This window comes from Atractosteus spatula, chromosome 16 (genome assembly GCF_055471065.1).
Source record: "Atractosteus spatula isolate fAtrSpa1 chromosome 16, fAtrSpa1.hap1, whole genome shotgun sequence".
NCBI classification, from domain to species: domain Eukaryota; kingdom Metazoa; phylum Chordata; class Actinopteri; order Semionotiformes; family Lepisosteidae; genus Atractosteus; species Atractosteus spatula.
In genome coordinates this window covers 4,000,408-4,022,511 of record NC_142721.1, presented here as the reverse complement: position 1 = coordinate 4,022,511, position 22,104 = coordinate 4,000,408, and the positions used below count along the sequence as shown (strand labels likewise).

Sequence of the window (22,104 nt, the reverse complement as noted above, 5' to 3'; positions counted from 1 at the left end):
CTTACATAAAGCTGACAAGAATAACACACTTATTGATTAAATAGGTTTTTAGACTCAAAAGTGCCCTGAGTCAGATCTCTGTGTGCTTCAGCTACACCATTGTTTGACCAGAAAGGTGGTCTTGAAATTGAATGGGTTGGCAGTACGTGTGCTGATAAGTGGAGTGAAGTAAGAAGTGTTTTGGCATGTGTTGAGCTGTGATTCGTCTCACTCAACACCAGTTATAACCATTTAGACCCGGTTTGGAAAGAGTAAAACATGTCTCCACAGAATTGGTTACACATTCTGTCACCTGGTGGGAAACCACCTCCTCCAAGCATTCTTTGTCTTGTTTTGTTGAAAGAAGATAGGAAAAAACACACTTTTCCTGATAAGTAAATCCATCACTCTTCATAAGGTGATTGTTTTTTACTGCTGTATTTCACCTCTAGCGAAAAGGACTAAGAACTTGAGTGCAGATTGAGACTGAAGCTGAGAACTGTTAATGATACTGACTGTGATGTTAATGACAATGGCTGTGAAGATCCTTGTTGCACAGAAAAAGGTAAAGCTTGCGTAAACTCGTATATATGTTTTCTGATGTATGTCATTTTACTACATTACTCCTACAAGGAGCAACAGGAAAAGACAAATTTGCTAGATATGGAAACATCTGGACACTTTATTTCAGATTCATTTTGCTGTTCAGGATTGATTAGTCTTAGTTGGGATCGAAACAGTGACATTTTTATGGCTTGTGCCTTATCATTCAACAGTTTATTTTTTTCTGTGTTTTTGCAATGGAAAATGGAGCTCCAGACATGTGGCTAATTCTAGACAGGCTTTGCAGAGATTTTTTTAATGCTATTATTTTACAGCATTATGTTCAGTATGAGGCGGTAGCTCCTGCAGTGAATTGCAGTAGGCAAGCAAAATTTTATAAGCTTATATTTTAACATGATATGTTTTTTTTAATATAGCAAGTGCAATTTATTGAATTATGGGCTCCTCTGAAACCATAATAATAATAGTAATATTAAAGCAAAGACTAAACCAGAATCTACAGTATAATGGTGGGTGTAAGCTCAATAGGTCAAAACAGTACAGTTTTTCCTCTACTAATAGTCTGTATTAGCAATACTGCAATCTGGCTTAATGAAAACCCTTCCTCTTTTATATCACATCCGTAAAGTCAGTTCATTAGATTTGCTGGGGTTGGTGAGGCATTGATAATTTAAGAAGAATAAGAAGAAAGCAGTTTTTAAAATGCTCAGGCATTCACATCTGTAACAACCTTAATCTATTTAAGGAAGCATCATGCTCCAAATATGTTAAGCTCAAAATGTTTTTTTTTATCAGTGTTACAGAAATGCAGTTTCTAGGAATCTCTGATTACATTTTCCATCAGCATCCCTGGGCTTTGAAATTAAGCCTCTTAGATTTGTCACCTGTGTCACATCAACTCTGAGATAGAAGTTCCAGAGCACTGCGTCTCACTGCCCAACCACGGCACCGCTTGAGGAATTCACTGGGCTCCAAACTGCTGCTGTTACCTAGGCCCTGTGACACTTTTCATTTTCAGAAAAAGAAACTTTTATTGGTGCTTTTAGTGACTTATCAACTGTCTATATCTATCAAGTATAATTGCTTAATTAATTGCTTACACTTATATAGCGCTTTTCTGGACAGCTCCACTCAAAGCGCTTTACAGATAATGAGGACTCCCCTCCGCCACCACCAGTGTGCAGCATCCACCTGGATCACACACTAAGTATTTTTCAACACCCTTCTGAGAAGCATCAGTATTTGTGCTCATATTTCAAACTGAAAATGCACGTGTGCAGCTGTCCCATTACAGAAGTAAACACAAAGCACACACTGTCTTGAAGAGATCATATGAAAATCTGTTTTGATAGCTCTATGTCATCTCTTGTCTGGCCATTCTTGTCATGAAATTGGCTTTTGATGTTTCTTGATAACTGAAGCTTTTTTGATACTCTATGATTGTCACTGAAGTAGAATTAAACAATTCCCCAGTAGTAGTGCAGGGTGAAGAAGGGTGTCATTCGTGTAGGATACATTTCTGATATAGTCTTTCTGAGTTCAGTTATTGAGGTGAGGACGGAACTCAGAGCAGCTTGATCTTTTAAAGCTCAGTGAGGGACTGCTTTGTAATGAACCCTGCATGACGCCAATAAATGTTCCCACCTTCCCGCTCCTCCATTTTCCTTGGGCTGACACTCAGCCTTGAGAGAATACTTTTTTTTGGCTTGAATAATCACTCAACAGCAAATAGGAGCCAACGTACAAGTGGAGATCAACTAAGAACCTACATGCTGAAGGATAAGAATTGACGCAGTTTTGTCTCTTTTTAAGAACAAAATTGAGTCTTGTACAAATCTGCACTACCTCTTCATGCAGTAAACTACAGTGTACATTAGAGGGAGCCAATAGCTTACTGAGCCGAGATTATAATCAAAGGATCAGCTTTCAGCAGTGTGGTGCACTTACTCATATCATGTTGTGTAGTGACAATGACTCAGTGTTTTTTTTTTCAGTATTCACAATTTCTCAGGACTGGGGGAATGTGAAAACAAACTACCCAGTCTTGCTGTGATGCCGAGACCCTGGCAGTTTTCAGGAAACATACAGATAATCTCCCCGGCTTGATTAACTCCTAATTACCAGCGAGATGTACTGAATGGCCTCTGCTCGACAGTTATAGTTACTTTATTTTCTGTGGAGTTCATCTTGAAGGTCATTTGTATCATTTGAGGAAACCGACAAGCCCCTGTTAGCAGTCTTCCCTACAATGGACCTGTGAGCAATGGGATTGCTTTGGGATTCTTATTCCGTTTCAGTGAGCAGGCTGGAAATTAGGTCTGTTTCTAGTTTGCAGGGAGAAAAATTGAAATTAGAGACCTTTTCCTTTCTATTGTAAAAGAATATAATCAAAGGGCAAATTATTTAAATGAGTGTGCCATTCGTACATGAATGCACTTTCCAGCTTTAAGTATGTGTCCCTCTGACTTCTTTTTTTTAAATTGATTTGTGAAAAGTGGCTGACATTTCTACCTGGAACACATATCTTTTGGTGTCTGGTTTGGGGTAATGATGAAAACCATGCTGTTCGTTGCCAGGTTGCATCTGATAACTTTGACCGCAAAAATTCCCACAATAGCTAAGTAATGAGTTTAAATGAATCTAGATGCAATATACTATTATTGACAGTTGTTCTGCTTTTGACTTAACATTTTGCATGTTCAAAATATGGTCAGTTTCTTAAATTTAAAAGCCCGTTGATCATTTTTTTTCAGATCATATTACAATGATCTAGCACAGGACGTTTCAACCATTTTGGCTCAATGGGGCCTTCTTCTCCATGAGTTCTTCCACTTTCAAAGCAAAATCAATCCAACGTTTAATATGCTCAGAAATAATAGTACAGCTAAATTAAAAGCTGACCAGCAGGTCAAGAGCTCCTGTCAGGAGGATTCAAATTCAAGTCAAGGGATTAACAATTTTTTGGGTTTCCCAGAAAAGCCTCTCAGGAACTCTTAGTGTTTGTGATATACTGTAAGACCAGTTTGCTGTAGCGTTCATAAAATTTCTTTTTATGAACTGATGTGACACTGTGATCCTAAAGTACTGTGTCCAGCAGTATCCAGATCTCTGTCAGTGGCTTCAGATGCTTGTCAAGGTGCAGTAAGCCTTTTCCATCCGCGATTCTAAACTGTCATTCTCCAGTGATGAACCATGGGTAATCTGCAGCCCTCAACGCTCAACGCTGTTAACCTGGATCAACCCAGTCGGGCTGTCAGGCCGTGAAGCCCATCACTGTTTCAGAGAGCTGCTTACAGTATTTCTCCCAGCTTTTGTGGTCAACAGTAGACACCAGGCTGGCAGATGTTATCAAACGGGGGGCGGGCAGTCGCCACAGCGCCATTAACAATCCTTCATACAAAACAGCAGGAGCCAGTCACTTTGATTTATGGGCATAGGATGCCAACTATCTGACGTCGGCCTAATTAGTTCTTCTTTTGTTGTTCTTGTTTTTCTGTTTGAGTGTTAGTGTGTTGCGCAGTCAGCCTCTGCACCCAATTTCCTCATGGGATGATTCATGTTGCCTTGCAGACCACTTGGATTTCTAATTCCTATTTTAATTTTTTTTTAATCGTTTTCTTCTCCCTTCCTTCTCCAGCAAAGGGCATTTCGTTGCTGTAGGCGAGCCTTGAGAACTTTGTTGTGCAAAGCATCAGTTTTGCCCTCCAACCCTTTTCAAATCCATCCATCTGGCAAACAGCCCCTCTCTGCTGCCTGTGTGGCAGTACAACATCCTGCCCCCAGAGGTCTCTCAGACATTAATTCCAGTTGCACAGTATGTGCAGCGTGTTAAGTGTGCAGCAGAACTGCACAGCAGAACCTTCAGGCTTTCTCTTCATCTCTCTATGATGTAGGGATAAAAGTTGGAATTTATCAGAGCTTTTGAGAAATTCCACGTAGATTAATGAAACTGGAGACTATGCATTTAGGCTTGAAAGTGTGCTTTCAGGAAACTCCAGTTGTTTTGTGGCAGGGCAAATCCTTGAGAAGATATGAGATTACACTCCTCTGCTTCCTTGTCTTGAAAACAATTAGGTTCTCAGCTGGTGGGGTTTTGCTTTTGCGAATGTCCTATTACAGGACGTTGCCCCCAGGAGAAGATTGTTTTGTTACGCCTTTCATTTGAATGAAAGGCAGTTTGGAGCAGACAGGTTTCTCCCTGCCCTTTTCAGACAAACCCCAGACCAAGAGCAGATTGTGTGCCCTCCTGCTGAGAACAGAATAAGGTGACACAAATAAACAGATCAGTGTGGCAATAGCTTTATTACACAAGAGTAGAAAGATGCTTTGCTGCAAGAAATGTGTATCACAAGAGTGGCCCAGTTAGTGAGGGGAAGGTCTTAATGATCAAAGGAATGGAACATGAAGTTATAGGAAATATGTCTGGAAGGGCCAGTTTCAGAGAACTCCTGTAGGACATTCAAGCTTCTAGCTTTTAATGTTCTTAGAAGACTATTGAACTTGGCAGCTGTGTAGAGGAGTGGTTAAGGCCCTGGGCTTGTAATTAGAAGGTTGTGGGTGCAACTCCCGGGCTGATCAAGGCACTTCACTGTTCAAGGCAAAATATCCAGCTGTTTAAATGGGGACACACACAAGTCACTTTGGAAACACACAAGTCACAAGTAAAGCTAGTGGATTTTGTATGGTTAGAAGTTGGTGTAACTGTTCAAAATGGGTGAAAAAAGAAAGGATTTGTTTTCTGTGGATGTAGCAGGCTGTCACCTAGAGGCGCTGTGGGTGATGAGCCTTGGATTCTCACTTGCCAGGGGATTGCCAAATTGCCAAGGATAGCCTGCAGAGAATTCTGAAGCCTTGATTCTGTAGGCGAGTGGGCTTCTATCTGCAATTAGGAATCAGGATTTTCTTGCAAGGAAGAAAGGAGATGAAAATGGAATGTCAAGTGTAATTTTCTTTAATTTCTTAATGCCCCGGGGACTGTGGATATGCCGTGAACAAATTGTGAGTTTAACCTCAGTTGAACTGTAGCGTTTCAGTGGGAGTCATTATTACTCCGCCTTGTCTGTGCACAACAACTCACCACAGATGCACACTTGCCTGGCTCTGCGTCGTTTGCCTTGCCTCTTGCTGTTTCGAGAAGTCTGATTATCAGATTAATCATCCTCAGAACGCTAGGAACCCGTGACACAATCTACCAACTTCATATCCAACTTGATTTACGAGTTCATTAAGAGCGGCGATGACTTCATATCTGGGCTATGTTTCCATGTGGGCTTTTCCTCTTACATTTTTCCAATTAAATTAGTGCCGGCTCCTCTCTCACACGCACAGTGCAGTAAATGAAACAAAAAAGAACAGAAAAGCCATAGCAGGGCACTGACTATTAACAACGCTACAAACCGTGCATAGTTAATCACATTGTCACGATAAATAAGACAGCAGCAGCATTTTCTTACTTAACCTTTAAACTCTTTACGGCAGTCCTTTTCTGGAACACGTTTAGTAAACTTAACTTTACAGTTGTTTTTAATTTGTGTTTTTAGATTTTTCTCTTTTTTTATTCCAGCTGAATAAAGACTACAGAGCATCCTCTTCTGTTCGTTTGTACCAAACCAATAGAAAGGAGTCAGGTGAAGTCCAGCTAAGTTAAAGATGTCGGCGAACTTAACCAAGGGCCACGTTCACGTGCTGGAGTGTGGTACAGTGTTCTCATTCTTATGGACAGCAAGTGCAAAACCAAGACAGCGATGCAGATGGTTTGTGAATGTGTCCGGTTTGGGTTTGATATTTCTCTCAGGACAGGCCTGAATAGCTGGGTTAGGTTTTTATTCAGTTCTCTGCTAGAGGCCCTTATAGTCTAAACCTTGTCGTGCTCAACAATTATAGTGCACATTACACTGGCTTTGCATTTTCAATGTTTTTGTGAGAGTAAAAAATATGTGCATTTTCTTAAGCATAAATGAAAGCAGCTATACATGACCATGACCAGTGTATAAATGAACATTTCTGAGTTATAAAAGCCCAGTGATTGCAGTGGATTGCCCAAGGTGATCTTCCCAAAGCATAATGGGGTCCGCATAATGGAAGCAGTGGTAAACACAGAAGCCTTTCACTGTCTGTCCCGTTTGCAGATCAGAATGTGATAGGGGATGATGCAGTGTGTGTTCCTAGACACAGCACACTCTTTTTCACTCAGTTGCAAACAACCAGTACATTCACTCTGCAACACATAAGACAGATCGCAGAGGTGCAGCTGTGCCACTTTTTAAATCACAGCTGAAATAGACCTGGTATTAAGGAAAGAGAGGTTTATATCCTAGCTCTATAATCCATATTTTGTAAATTGTTATAGAAAATGTTGTCCCAAATGTTGAGCTCAGCAGGGATAACCTACACAGAAAATGAAAAAGATGTGTCCCCTGTGATAAGAGTGGATGATTTTCTTGGAGAGACTAGGAAGCTCCCAGACCTTATTTTTAGGTCACAGAAAAAATAAGGCCAAGACTTCACCATGTAAAGAGCTGTTTCAGGGGGACTTTCACAAACCAGTGTAATTCAACCTGACATCTGTTTCCATTCTGCAAGGTGAAAACAGATTTACTTTGCTCTGTTGGTATGGTGTGTCTCGGCAGCCAGGGTACAAACTATGATGCTGTTTGCTCAGCAGTATGAATGCCAACCTAGTTATTTTCTATTTTCTATTAATTGCGATGAAGAGCTGCAATAGTGGTTCAGCGTGTCCATATGGAATGACTTCCTATAGACAAGGAGGGACACCTTCTGCTCTGGCCAATTGATCAATCAATCATCATGTTTACATTCCCATAATTCACAGCCACTGCATGATGCTAAAAGATACCATATCCCTGAGATATCCCTGCACCTGGTATACTGTACATCTATCTGTTTGAACATCTGTGTGCACTGTATTCGTATGAATCATTGAAACGGCAAATGAGCCGCTGTACAATGTGTGGGATGTAATGTGGGTCAGTGCGGCACCTATTGACTGCATATACACATCCAGGAAAGGAAAGAGGAACAATATGATCCAGCAATGAATGGGTTGCCCAAAAGCACTTTGTATTTCCAGGAGCAGTTCTGTAGCTTGTCGTGCCATTATCATATTTATTTCTTGCTCTGCGCTATTGAAACAACTTTAATCCTTTCAGAAAATAGGCCGTGGCTGGGTAATTTCTTCTCTGTTATTTCTATCTGGGTGTCTACACGGTGATTCACTGGGAATCACTGGGAAAACAGGAACTTTCTAACCCAGTGTTTGAAAACCAGGAGGAAAGCAGGAACAGATCACTGTACATGTCCTGTCTGGCTTTATCAATGTCTCCAAGCACAGGCTGCAGGCCATCTGTTGCTGTTTTTTCCAGGATTACTGAAGCAGGCAGGCTCACTGGAGCATCCTGCGATTAAAAGGGACCGCAGTCTTCTCCCTTCCCTGCAGTGATGCCAGAATTAACGCCACAGAGCCTGTGCCACATTTTGACCCATAATCCCTAATCTCATTTCCTCTGGAACCTCTTCTGAACCCATTCTATAAGACACGTTACACTTTGTGAAGATTAATTTGGAAAACAAAACACAAAATTGAAAGTTTAATCACAGATTTGGAGCAGAGATTGAACTTTGATGAAGGGCAGGCATGGTGACAATGCAGGCTCTGGTTCTGAAACTGTTTCCTTGCTCAGGAGTGCATTCACAGAGCTTTTGCCACAGCTACTTTTTAGCCTTGGGTTTTACTCAAAAGACAGCAAAATGGATTCCATTCTGAGGAATCGTGCTTGACTGTTTCTTCTTATACAGTATCTTGTTCTTGGTATTCAAAATCATGTTGCAAGCCTAGTGTAAGGTCAACCTGAAAGATGCATGTATTGTTTTGTAATTTCTGATCAGGTTAATTCACAAAAGTATTGTACTGGCAGTGTGCATGAGTTCATAAAAGTTCACCCAATTCCTGTGCAGCTTCATTCCTCTGTGGGGTTATATAACTGGTCATGCCCAGTATGACAATATAATTACATATAATTATCTCGGATTCTGTGGGGTTGCACTATTAGGGCTGCCTTGTGGAGGTCAGGGCAATGGAACTTGGAGAAGTAGACAGTGTTATTGCTTCCATAATAATAATTTTTGTTTAGCGAATGCTTTTATTCAGAGCACCTTAAAAGTACTGATGAGCTGTGTGTATCATTGTTTATTGGCATTTGCCCTAGAACAGAAAGTAGCGTCACCGCCATGGAATCGAGATAGCAGTGAATTCTCGGGTAGCACACCTTATCTTTTGGCATGGCGGACCACACCATGATGTGGCTCCGTGGCTGCAGTGCTGGTGAGCAGCCTTGACCGAATCCTGCTGCAGCAGTCTCATCAGCCAAAGGCAGGAAACTTTTCTCCTGCCCCGAAGCTTGTCTGCAGGGAATCGTCTGATGTTCATTGCATCTGTTCTGAGAGTGTATGGTTCACTTGGAAAGCTAAAGGCTTATGACAAGCTGCTGAAGGAGACAGCATCAGTAATTAGAAGAACCCTCATTATGGGTTCTGCAGATGTCTGTAGTTTCTACCCGTGCTTCTGAGCAGAACAGTGAAATTGTGTGCAAATGGCACATAGGCATCTAAGAAGCATTAGGACAGAGTTTTGTCTCTCTCTGTTCATACTAAACATCCAAAGAGACTTCACTTATAACTGTCAAAAAAAAACTCAGTTGTGAAGAGGAAAATGACACATTGCTCTTCTGTAGCTGGTGTACTGATATTTTGTTGAATGGACATGGCATAGGAAAGTTCGTCCTGCTGATTAACACAAGGCTTTATTGTGAAATTCACAGGCTGGCAGCCTGTGTGGCCTCTTGTGGAGACAATACAAGGAGCACCTGCTTTGCACCAGGTTACAGATGCTGTCTTGTGGGAGTCCGTCCTATTCCTCTCATACCACCCACATGCTTGTTCACTGGTCTCTGAGACCTAGGTGCCTCGTGTCATCCCAGATCATCCAAGTGTTCGATGGGCTTATCTTCCAGGAACGCTGCTGTTGCATAAGTAGCATGAAAACATGCTTTTTACTGCTGAAAATGTTGTTTTGCAGGATGAGCCCACATGTGGGGCTGCAAAAGAGGTCTCAGAACTTGATCAGTGTGGTGATCTGTTGTTTCTGATGCAGCAGAAGTGACAGAGTGAAAGTGATCACAAAGAAGGAGCACGCTGATATGTCCATCTTGACCAGGTGTTGTGACTGGTGACCTTCCAGATCTTGGTCTGTCATTACTGGGCTGAGTTTGACTGTAATATCAGCTAAGAGTAATATTAATATCACAACAGTGCCCTGGTTTAGTCCAGCCTTGAACATACTGATGTCGCAAAGGCATTGCTCTTTTGTTAAGCGGGGCCATATCAGTTCTTCTCTGTTTTTCATGATGGATTTTTAAAAGATGTGATATTCAACATCCTAAACCACCTCAACAGCTGTGAATAATCACCTCTCTTTCTAATGAGGTGGTTTAATGCCTATGTCAACAGTCAAAATCACTTGAGTGTATCGTACCCTGTCATGATCAATGAAAATAATGCTAACAATCAATCTACAGTCAATGTGTAATTCTGTCACTCTAAAAACATTCATTAATAATGTGATGTTACTTCACGTAATTAGTACATGTCAGTGTCAGTACAGTTCCATAGATAATACACCCTGTATAGAGGAGTTTGATTAGGTTTCAAGGTCTCTTATAAATTATACAGCAGGAGCACAAGAAAGTAAAATGTAATGTTCTTTTGAATTTGCATATCCATCTGGGAAGATTTCTTACCATTGCATTCTGTGGTAGAAATCTTGAAATATCCAGCTTCCCATGAGATGATATCTCATCACCTCAGTTTGGAAAACCTGTAGTGGATAAAAGTGCTATGCAATGGGCAGTTGTATTTGCTATCTGGGATTAAAACAATTTGGCTAATACGTTTTCATGATCTATTCAAGAATCATTAACTCCAAAAAGCTGCAGAGAGAATATCAAGGAAATAGCTTTCAAACATGCTGTTGTAAACTAAAGCGTGCGCACAACTTTGCTTTTCTTGGCTTTCAAAAAACTAGCAACACTGCATCTTGAAACGCTGTGTGAAATAATAAGCTTGGCAAGTGCGTTTATTTTAGTGAATGAGACAAACGAAACAGTGGGCATTTAGGAGTTGTCAAAAAGAAAGAAAAAAGCATCGCGTCCAGCTTAAGTAAATGGTTTGTGGATTAGGTCAATCGTACATTCTCCGTGGTATCTGCACTATTGCTTTTTTACCTTGATATGTATTAACTCAGCAGCAGCTGGGGTCCAGCATGCAGGAGAGGTGTGGCGCTGCGGATCAGAGATGCCACATCTGAGAGACAGCACGCCTCCTGCAGCGTGGCGCTCCTTGTGACGCTGCACTGTGACATCACCGCCCGCATGACCTCAGCGGTTTTGCACACTAGGTGCCACGGTGTGAGCGGACATGGTTTTTTTACCCTGAAAGACTGATGCAATTGTAATGTGCTCAGAAAGCTGCGGTTAGACCCTCAGCCACCCCCTCATTCACCACCACCTCTCTGTCCTGAGATCCATTACGGCCAGGGAAAAACAGGAGATCAATAATCTCATTGAGAAGACGTGAGGTAACTACCCAAGAGACCCCTGCTACCATTATTGTGAATCGAGCCCTTCTGGAGGCAGAATTGATAATGGGGCTATTTATAGGCATGTTCTACAGTCCCTGGATAAACAAGCCATCTTATCTTGCTTGTAATTGCTCATCTTCTTCTTGTTTCCCATTTTGATGATGCAGAGTGAGGAGGTCAGATGTCTTGACTCATCTGTGTTGTCTGGCTAAAACATTAAAACCTGTCTTTCAGTGATCCTTAACGTGACTGGAACAGAAAGGATGATTTCTGTTTTTTTTACGTGTAATTATTACAGATGCCGCTGTAACACTATGTGATTGCTTGAGCTTAAAAACAGTTTTTTTTAAGTCAATGCTTTGAATCTCTGCTTCTCAAACATGTCTTCTGCCCAGTGATTCCACTTATTACTTTTTTTATGCACTAAAAGACCATAGTTATGTTTGCAATGATTCCTAAATTGGAACACTTAATTGTATTTTAGCTATTGAGATCTGAATCTTATTTTTGAAGAATGTAAAGAATTGAGCACCTGTATGTTTTTGTTATTTAAAAATAAAACTACTGTAGCCTTAACCTAAGGATATTCAGAATATCTATCCAATGATCTGAAACATTTTAGAATGAATTTTAGTTTTCACGGCTGTAAACAAGGCAATCCAAAATACTTTTCCCTCTAGTGGTCAGAGGTGGAATATTCATGCTTCGTGGTGCCACTCAACTGTTTCGACAGAAGATCACAGAAGCATTTCATGCCATGCTGCTGTTTTAATTCAAGCATGGAACAACAAACAAAAAGTGTCAGTCTAGAAAAGAGCTGAAAGTGTACTTTGATTTGCATGCACTTAGGTGTTTGACTTTTTGTGCAAAGGTTGCGTTCTTCCTAAAAGATGGTGCTGGTAGAATGAGGCAGACTTTTTTGTCTGGCTTTCCTGCCGCAAATATTTGTTCACTGTAGATCACTCACAATTGATCGTAGATAAACTCTGCCCTGCTACTTCATGGTACAGGCAGTGAGGGGTAGCGGTTTGGGCTCTGGACTCCTGACAAGAGCACCCTGGTGCAGTCAGAGGCCATGGGTTCAAATCTCAGAATGGAAGGTTCCTGCTGTTGCCCAGAGTTTTCCAGCAAACCCAGCTGTGTACATTGGAACCAGGATTTGTCGTTCGTAGTAATCTCTGTAAAGCACCCTGAATAAAAATTCCAGACAAGTGGTATAATCTCCTTATTAATGGTGACAATAAAAATGTGCTTTGGAATTAGTGCTTGCTCTCCTGCTCCAGTAGGTGGTCCTAAATTTCCTGAAAGCTTCCATTCGGTTAACATTAACATGAAAATGATGCACAGTGTGAACGCAAATGATTCAAGCTGTGTGTCCGGCAAAAGAGACTGGGAGAGAATAGCTTAGGTCCGTGTGCTTTACACAGCATCACTGTCAGAAAAAGTGGTCTTCCCGTCTGTCCACAGCTGAGACAACAATTCTGAAACCAGGAATACAGTCAGAGGCCTCAGCCCATTGATTCTTTTGCCCATCACTGCCAGCTGTTCCTCACTTTCTCCTTTTTTACAGGATTTGTGAAAGTTTCATGGTGCCATCAGGAAGGGGCTATTTGGAGAAATTAATAATTTTTTGCACTTACAAACAGCATGCGAAAATCAAGCTGAGGGTGGCTTTGAGTTAGAAAATGCAGTGCCAATGTAGAAGAAAATAAAATTATACATTTGACCTGAAGGAGGTTTAGGAAAAAGAGGGTATGCCGCTGTATGACAAAGGACATTTTTGCATGTGGAGTATAATTAGATAGGCTCCAGTACTGATCTCATCGGCCCAACATAACCCCCCTACAGTAAAATACATCAGCCTGTTTTTTGATCCAGCCCGTGTACTGCATGCTCCAACAGCAGTACTGTATGTATGTGTATACAGGTCCCTAATTCTAGCCATTCTTTGTAAAGGTCTTGGGACTGAGAGAGAAGATAGGATGCAGGTGAGAGTTGGAGCTTTGTCTCATCTTCTTGTGCTGATCCTTTCCATCTTTGCAGTTGGGGGGTGTTGTTCCCCAGCTGCCAAGATATCAATCTCTCATTTTTCTTTTTTTATCATCCTCTGATCTGAGAGCAAGAGAATTTACAAGCCCAAGCTGGAGTCCACTTGGACTGCTGCTGATTCAAGCTTGATACGGGACGTGTGAGCGATCTGCGAGTTGCTCTGTTCGTCCCTGCTTGTTATAAATGTGTCTCCAAGCCAGGAACACTCCAGCATCAACCCTCCTTCATACCAGGTCCCATCGCAACGCCTGCAGTTTCCATCTTCTTCTTTCTATTTTAAAGCTAGTAACCACAATTACAGTTTTATGTCATGTAGCTAAAACCTCTTCTTACCTCTTGCTTACAGTAATTCTGTGGAGAGTAAGACGGAAAGAAAGTGTCATTTCTGAGCTGTTTATTTAAGCATCTTTATCACTGAATTGGACTTGAAACGGAAACAAACCTCAGTTAGACTTAAAGTGCTCCAGTTTTCACCCCCACTGTAGTGCAAATATCTGGACCAATAGCCAAACAGCAACCAATCAATTAAGATGGAGAGAACACAAATTCTGTGAATTGAAGTTGCAGGAAAATTTTCTCTAACTTTCTAAAGCCATGTTTTTGGGTAAAAGAATGTTATACCACCAGTCAAATAAAGAACAGATTTCTAAACACATCTTCTCTCCAATACAAGAACCATGATAAACAAGAACTGAGACGAAGAACCATGAATTATAGTTACGGTATTTTAGCTTAGTTACCTGTGAACTTTAAATCATCAATGTATTGACAAAAATCATACCTTATGGTTAAGTGTATAATTGCTTGTTTGTATTAGACAGTTTAAAAACCAAATGTCCTGCGATACTATGTTAAGTAGATAAGCTGCAAGAATCCAGAGTTGCAGGGTTGAAATATTTTGAAGAATATAAAAAAATAAGAGTGAAAGAATGAGTTAATGAGAAGAATTAGATCATTGAACACCGGGGACGATTATAGATGGCAAAATTAATGACAATACCAAACTTTACTTTGTTGTGCAAACAGTGAAAGTATGACACAGTGAACTCCAGTTTCACCTTTCTGGACTTCAGGAATCAAGAAGAGGAAGACAGAGCTGACTATCTGCGCCTGGGGCACATACAGAGTTGTCATGCATGATCCCAGCAGCGGTGATGTGTCTGTCTTACAGGGTGACCTGGGTTTTGCTTCTGCCTGCCCCTGGCAGCAAAAAACACTGCAGTTCATAGGCCTGTATCTTGTTTTTAGGCCTCTCCTCATGTGTTTTTTTTTAAGGCGATGAAAATAAGCTTGTGAGGGCTGACAGTGCCAAATGACTCTGGCATGACGTTATCCTCCAGCATTCTTTCTGCTCTCTCTGGAAGAGAGCTGACTGTTCTCTAACCTCTGCTGTCTTAAAGGGGCCTCGTGGCCGAGATAAACCAGGACTGACAGCTGTGGACTGGCCAGGCATCTCGTTTGTCAGTGCTGCTGTTTTGTTCAGCCAGACAGGTTCGGGAGGCGGTTTGCTTGTAACCCACTTCCCCGCCTGCTTTCTTGCAGTCTTTGCAGCTTGTTTTAATGTTCCTTCTCTCTGCTTTCCCCCCAAGACTAAGGAGAAATCGTAAATGGTTTTTCTGCTTTGGCATGAGCATATGTACAGAAGAACTCAATTTGTTAGCAGAGCTACTTCAGTGAAGGCAGGGGGCTCGATTAACTGGCCTCTGCGCCAAACTGAACAATTAGTGAGAAAAGGTCTTTTCAGTCATTTCTTCTAATACATAGTCCACTGTAGTAGGTATTTACACAGCACATTATGTTGCATTCCACTGCTGTGCTTTGGTATGGTCAGGGCATTCCTTTGGGTTGCAGGTGTTTGGTCTCCTAGCCTGATGCGGTCAGAAGTGAAAAGACTGCCTGGGCAGGAGTGGTCAGCTGCGAGTGAGCAGGTTTGGTCTGAAGAGCCCTGGTGATGATCTTTTAATCAGCCACTTTGGAAATGGCTCTGCAGCTCATGGTGGTCCAGTGTGACTTGAGAAGGGGGCAGTCGTGCAGTGTTCTAGACATCTGATATCCTCCTTGCTGGAAAAGCAGAATTCTACCCTGGTGATATTTTAAGTACGTTTATTGTCATGATTAGTCTTTGGCTAGTGTTTGTTCTCCTAAACCATGATTACACAAGGTGATGTGCTCACATATGTGTTCATGTTTATTCATTAGGAGCTGGGAAGTGGTAGAACTTCCTAAAGTAGACTGGTGTGGTCCGAAATACCTTTGTGTTTGGTTCTATTTACAGGGTTTTTTAGCTTTAGATGAATGTGTTGCACTGACTCACTCAGACTTGTGCATTAAGCAGTCTTGAGATACAATTTTTTAAATTGAACCTTTCAGACATGTGCTATGCTAACTGCTGCAAATCAAATACCGATTAAACTAGATACTTTGAATGCTATGTTGTGCCTTCCTCAGCTCTGTAACACAAAGATTCCCTCACATGTGTTTCAGAACTCAAATAGCCTTCATAAGTGCCTGCAGGATGGCTGCCCACATTGATTTGTACTTGTCAGGACATTTCATGTTTCCTTGCGAAGAGGTTTCATGTGTGCAGTAATGTTGCACCCAAATCATAATCATGTATTATATGTTAAAAATTACAATCCATAATGCTGCCAAACCTGTCTGTTTCACCCTTTATTGTTTCCCAAGACTGTTCTTTTTCTGTGTTTTCGAGAGCACCTAGCTAAAAAAAAGTAACTTCGTTTTCTGTGAGCAGGAAGTGGCAGGTAAGATCTCGCCAAAGAAAATAAGCTAATTATAGCGACTGTGACTTCTGGGATTTCTGCTCTTCTTTAAGTTTCTGGGCTGCAAGCTGAACAGGTCCTGCATTGATGGGCTGTGTGTCTAATTGAGCTTGAAAATAAATGACTTTATCCTTGTAAACGCTTTCCTAATAAGCCTGACAGGAGAGGAAAATGAGACAGTGCATCTCATCTCAGCCATCCCTGGAGCTGGAATGACTTCAAGAGAACAAAAAAGAAAACTGTCCCGGAGCCAGAACTTGAAAGGCAATATTCTGATTTCTCGCTGCTAACTGAAATAGAACTGCGTCTCTGGGATTTAACAGTGCATGTGTGGCATTCTTGCACGATGTTGAGTGCTCCTTCTGGTCCGGTTACTGCGGTAACACAACACAATTATCATGCCATCTCAAAATGGAGCAGAGAATCTCCCTGACAGCTGCACTCTGGGAGTTAGCAACCAGAAGACCCTGATTACCATCTCTCCCTCTCCACGTTCTCCTCTTTCCCTCTAACAAGATAACAAGAATAAACAAAATTGCTGGCATGTATCATGCATGCCCTGTCTAGCACGACAGTAGCAAAATTAAGCAAAAGCATTTCTAACACCTTGGTTATTTCATGGCTTTGCTTTCATAATTTTTTTTTTGTTTTTTTCAGTTTGCATTTGACACAGATTTTGGATTTTATTTTAGTATTTTTCCTCAGTGGAAATTGCTGGCTACAGTTTGCCAGTGGCAGAGTGGTGTTATCTTTGAAAGCAGTACTGAAACACACCTTTTCCATCAGGACATGCTTTTATGCATTCAGTCCAAAAAAGTTTGTTGAATGCTGTTTTTAAAAAGTCATTAATCCCAGCCTCCTCATCAGTCTCATTTGTCTGTCTGTAATATGAAGAGCAAATCTTTTTTGCCTCACAGAGTACAGAGCACAGGGTGCAAGGTGCAACCATGCCCACAGGACACATAGGGACATTCACTAATACATGAATACCAGGAGTTCATTTAGGGACACTCATTAACCTGGACAGTATGTGTCACTATGATCAAACTACCAGATATAAAGAACCTTAGGATGTCCATCATTGCAAACACCAGTTGGCTGTTTTCTGAATTGGAGGACAGAGAGTCACACTGAAATGAACATTCCTGTGGGCAACAGTCCATTTACAGAACAGTATATTTTGTGCAGTGCTCTTTAACGGAGATGTCACCTGATTTCTAATGTCTAATTCGTAGTTTAATGTGCAAGAATGAGTATCGTAATGTAATACTGTACTCTATTGTGGGGTGAGATTTCTTTGTGCACATTCCCCATTATCATTTAAAAACATAAACAGGATATCATGGCCTTTGGACTATACCTCTGAAAAAATAACGTTATGATGGAGTTAAGCATTGGTTTGTTGGTTTTTAATGTAAGGAAAGAGCTGCCTTTTTCCAGCTCTGTGCAGCAGAATGACCAGTCTGCAGTGATGCTCAAAACCTCCCAAAGAGGTGCTAGTGCTTTGCAGGCTTTCTAGAGCAGCACTGCTGGAAGAGTTGTGCTCTCCCTCCGCAGGAATCTTCCCAGCTCTCCTCGCTGGCGTTGCCCGTGACGCAACCCAGCACTCATTTCCTGATAAAGAGCTGAAAGTTTCCATCCCGATGCTGCTAAATTTGGATTGCCAGTACAGTCCAGGGCCTGTGTAAGAATGCAGACTTTGTCACAATTTCAAATAATCAACAATTCCCGTTAGCTCATCCTCACCCCCCCACCCCCCAACACTCACATACACACTCCCCACGACCACCTCCCTTCCTGATCCACTGAGCTCTTGCATTCCTGCTGGACTTGGAGCACAGTGTATAAATAAACCTTCGAATGCTTTCCCCTAAAATTGCCTGAGTCCCCTCTCTCACAGAGCAGCGGTGTTTGTCGCCTTGTATTGTAGATGGTCATCTGAACATTTGCCCATCCTCAGTAATGAGGGAAGCAGGTATAGGGGGGGAAATGGCTCTTTCTGAGGAATACAAATACCCCTTGTTCACCTCACCTTGTATGGTTAGGTGGTTCTTTTTATCCTTCTGTAAACGATCAGGCTGAAGGAAGGTGTGGTTTCCTGAGGTGTTCAGAAAAAAAACCCTGACATCCTTGAAATTCAGGAATGCTGGACAAATGTTCAGCATTAACCATCATACTCTTTAGTGTAAAACTGAAGTTTTCTTTTTTCTTGCTTCATCTGAATCTTCTACGGCATTTGAGAACATGCGAAACAGGCATCACCACACTGTGCTCCCTCACCTCTGTGAGGAATTCTTTGATCCCACAGCCTTCGTTAGAGTCTTTATAATTTTCCAGCATGCGCACATTGGCTTTTGTGAAGGATGCTCAGCACCATTGTCTCTCTAATGGCTTGAGGGCCTGTACAGAGATTGCTCAGGGCCATTGCTAGGTCTTGACAAAAGAAAATGTTATCTTGACAGAAGCTTCAATTTAGTATCTTACATAATTGGCGACTAAATCACTTTTTAACTAGGTGTAGCCATTGTATTCCCTGCAGTTAAATCCCTCTCTTCACACATATAGATCACTGTTGGAGACAACAAAGCTATGTTATTGTTTGTTTCCTTCAAAGCTATGCTTCCAGAAAGCCTCGTTACAAACATTGTCTTGCAGAATGGCTCTCAAACAGACCTTTTTTCCCTTAAAAATACCCTACTGGTCTGACAGCATTGTCATCATGTAATTTCTGGAATTGAAAGTTCATTGCCTGAGCAAAGCAGTGGTTAAAAAAGAGAATTGATCTTTTGTGGCAGTTTTTTTCATTTTCTGAGTAAGGAGCAAATGTTTACTGAATCATTGTGCTTCCTCTTTGGCGACAGCAGTAGTGTGCTCACTGGACTGAAATGCGCACAGGATGAGCATGATTCAAGCAGAATTATAAACAACACTGGCCAGGTTCGGCAGCTATTTCCTTAGCGCAGGGACTTGACTACACCCTCACTAAAAATGGTGAAATAAGGTTTGTTAAGAATGAGAAAACTAGAAGTGGTTGGTCAAAGCTGATCACTTTCTACTAGCTTGTGCCTGATCCCCCGAACTGTGAAGAATATGGTCTCCTCACATTTTGAGATGATCACAGTCCTATTCCCCGAGGTTCTGTAATGGACTGTTTTGGGGTTTTTTGGTGACATATATCCTGTTATTCTCTGCAGGTTTTTGAGAGTTAAAACATTATCAGTGCTCTTTCAAGCGCAAGAACATACTGGCAGTTAACAGGCAGTTAGAATGAAATGTGCACGAACGCAAGTGTTTTCTTCAATCCGTCCGACACAAGTCTTTGGTTTCTCTCCCCAGATTGCTCGATGTAATGATATTTTTCAAAAAATAAAAATAAAAATTACCCCGTACAGCAACTCTTACCGGAAAGTCCAAATTCTCATACTTTTTTAGAATGCGAAAAACAAAATACCAATAGATAGGCATTGTTACAATTGTCCCAAATGAAAACATCATGCACAAATGCAGCAAATCCTCTACAGCACGTGTCTTTAATTTAAATGCTTCCTGACAATACAACAAAATGGAACTGCCTGCTGCTTGAATCTGCTGTTACATAACAGTGGGATTTTCCTCTTTTCAAGGGGAGAGTAGTATTGTGAAACCCTTGGAGTTGCCCTGCTTGAATCATACGGGAGCCTGGCATCAATTAAGAACACTGGAAAACTGGCACAGATGTTTGTTTAAAAAAATTACTGCTAAAACAATTTCAGCTCTTGCCATACTATTTTAAGGACACAGATAAGCAGTTCATTTAGAGGTTTTTCATGCAGGCGTCAAAACTGCAGAGTGAACTAATTAGTCCTCAGCCCCACAGAAGATACCTACAACCCATGTTCCTCTCACCTACCTGGGCATTCCTGCTTTCCTCGTGTCCCACCCTTAACCTACTCTTCCGTACCACAGATTCTGCGTCTGCAAGAAAGGACTAATTTAATTTTGTATATAACCTGTATTGGCAAAACATAAGAACACTCTCACCTAGTGCTCATTGAGCTGTTTCACCTGAAAGGTGGCATGGGAAGACCATCGTTCGGTCATCAGACAGCAGCTTTCCAGTGCCAATCCCAGAAGCACTGGGCTCAAGACAGGCCTTGGAGGACATTATGAGACGCCATTCCTGCTGAGGGTGTGGAGAAAGACGATTCAGCCAAGCAAGTCATTGTGTGATGGAAGGACTCCACCCACATGGTGCTTCAGCCTGGACTCGAACAGGGTCCAAGATCTTTGAAGCAGCAGAGCTGACCCTTACTCAGCTAAGCTGCCCAGCCGTGTGAAGATAAGGAATAAAAGAACTTGATCTTTCCTGAAGACCTTAGTATTCTTGCAAGTTACTATTTTATCAGCCTTGGCAAGTATCAGGCATCATCACTAAGCTGGGAAATTTGTTCTTTGAGACAGTAATTCATAGGTGAATGCGTTTTGTGATTGTGTTTGGAGAAAGTAAGTCAGTCATTTCCGTAACTCAGTTTTTTTTTATTATTTTGTATTCGTGTTTAAAAACAAAAATGATTAAATACATTTTAAATAATTATATACGATCTCTTTCTGACCTGTAGTTTTTTCTGATCCAGCAGTAGTAAAACCTGCACTGATTCTGTAAATAAACCTTTAGACTTCTGTGTTTCTTAGGGAATCAGAACTGGAACAAATTTATAAAATACATTAGATGTGTGGTCAGTATTGGCATCTTCTATTTTACTAGAGTTTGGTTCATCACTTTTTAACAAAATGTTGTTTTACACTTATAGCAAAGGGAGTAGAATGTACAGAAGTATATAAATCCAAAAACATAGAAATGAGACGGAGTGTAAATATATAAATTAATTTTTATTATTTGTTTTCCTAATGACTTTAATCCCTTCGTTCAGTGCATACTCACATATCTTGTGAATGTAGAGTCCAAAAAAGTTGAATTTTTATTAAATTTGAAGTTTGACCAAGAGAAGGTATACACGCATATATCCAAAACTGTTTTAAGTCAGCTTAAGGCCCGGTACCACGTGTCTCATTTTATCGTGTTTAACAAACAAAACCTTTACAGAAAACCTTCTATCAATCTAAAATGGACAACCGGAGCTTCACAAAACCATTTTTAGATGAGAAATACACCAAGGCAATCGTGCACAATAAAACTTTTTTTGAGGACGCACTTCAGCGTAAGTACGTCGATAAGTAATCAGTAAGCCATCAAAACATTGACCGCAAAAGCAAAAAACAGCAAAAGAAGAATATATCCCATGTTTTTACCTTATTCGGAAGTACGATATATATCCACAAAAGGCCAGACTCACCCACCTCCAGGCCTGGAGATGATTCGAATCGGAATCGAATTTTGAAGCTGACCGCCTGAAAAAAGGTGGTCTGATTGGTGAAAAACACTGTCAATCATTGTATTTTCAGCCATTCCGAGCTCTTAGGGGATGGGACTTCCTCTGGGAGCTTTTGGCTGCATTTTCCCTGCATTTTAGCTGTCAATCATTGACTCAGAAAGGGGTAATCAATCAGTTTCTTATCTGTGGTTATTGTTTCACATTTGAAGGCCACTCTGAAGTTTTTTTTCAAAGCATAATAATAATAATAATAATAATTGCTTACACTTATATAGCGCTTTACTGGACACTCCACTCAAAGCGCTTTACAGGTAATGGGGACTCCCCTCCACCACCACCAATGTGCAGCCCCACCTGGATGATGCAACGGCAGAAAAGCCTCTCTAGCAGTGCCCAGAGGCTTTTTATAGCAATTGCAATAGCTTTTTACATATTTTTCTTGGCTTTCCAATAACTTTTATACATTTTTTTGGAGATTCGAAAAATTTCATTCCAGGTCCAGTCTTCACAAAAAATTATATAGATTTTTTTCAAATTGATCAATTTGTCCTAAATTTTTATCCAAGCTACTAGACACCTAGGACAAGGCCTACAAGCATTATTAGCCCTCGGGCAGGCCTAACATTTTTTCACCTGCTGTTTTTTTTGGGGGGGTTCCACATCTTTGTCTGCTTAGTGGACACATAAAGAGATAAAAGAAATTTAT

The 22,104-nt window shown here is 41.1% G+C and overlaps 1 protein-coding gene across 2 annotated transcripts in view; it reads left to right on the top strand.

The window, feature by feature from the left end:
* dusp8a (dual specificity phosphatase 8a) overlaps positions 1-22,104 on the top strand; it is a 90,410-nt gene that overhangs the window by 39,047 nt on the left and 29,259 nt on the right. The gene's annotated exons all lie outside the window — the stretch shown is intronic.